The sequence below is a fragment of the Ceratosolen solmsi genome, unplaced genomic scaffold (genome assembly GCF_000503995.2).
Source record: "Ceratosolen solmsi marchali unplaced genomic scaffold, CerSol_1.0 scaffold28, whole genome shotgun sequence".
Taxonomy (NCBI): domain Eukaryota; kingdom Metazoa; phylum Arthropoda; class Insecta; order Hymenoptera; family Agaonidae; genus Ceratosolen; species Ceratosolen solmsi.
Genome location: NW_011948429.1, coordinates 3,739,049 through 3,739,881, shown reverse-complemented (window position 1 = coordinate 3,739,881; position 833 = coordinate 3,739,049). Strand labels below are relative to the sequence as shown.

The window sequence follows — 833 nt, the reverse complement described above, 5'->3', positions numbered from 1 at the left end:
ATATATATATATATATATATATATATATATATATAATTTATTGTAATTCCTATTATTAATAAATAGCGCTTAAAACATCATGTTAAGGAGAAACATTTAGGAATATTTCTTTATTTCGTATGCTATTAAGATTCGAGATTTAATTTCCCTTTCTTCGTACCTTTAGTGGATTCACGCAATTAGATTAACAATGAATCTACTCTAACATCTATTCATTAATAATATTAATATTACTTTTATACTTAAATTTATCGTACTGAAAATCTAATTACTACGCAGCTAAATCCACGTAAAATACTCATTTTCAAATTACTCGACCATCTTGTAGATTCTTGCGTATCACAATACAAACTCAAAATGTATAGAATACGCGCTGAAAAATGATTATAATTTATCGTTGTGTTTTAATTAAAAAATAAATTGCCCGATAAAGGTGATACAATAAATTATGAGTCTTATAAATTATACTCCCGTGGCATTATATATATATATATATATATATATATATATATATAGAGAGAGAGAGAGAGAGAGAGAGAGAGATAAAAAAAAAGTGAGTCATAATCTGATTATTCAAAAAAGAAATAAAACACAAAGGAGGCACTGACTGTATTTCATGAAAAATAAATCAAATACGATGTTTTATCGGTATTTACTACTTTTTATTTTATAGAAAATATACACCGATACAACTTTACAGAAAAATGTACTATTTAACTTTTGCAAAATAAGCAAGCTTAATAAAAAGATGATAAAACTATTTTGCAAAAACGTAGGAGCTCGAGAATAGGGCAATTTAAGCTTTAAAGATGTCCCCCCCCCCCCCCTCACCC

The 833-nt window shown here is 26.5% G+C and overlaps 1 protein-coding gene across 1 annotated transcript in view; it reads right to left on the bottom strand.

Moving 5' to 3' along the window:
- The window catches only part of LOC105363872 (uncharacterized), a 290,899-nt gene that overhangs the window by 13,651 nt on the left and 276,415 nt on the right, over window positions 1–833 (bottom strand). The gene's annotated exons all lie outside the window — the stretch shown is intronic.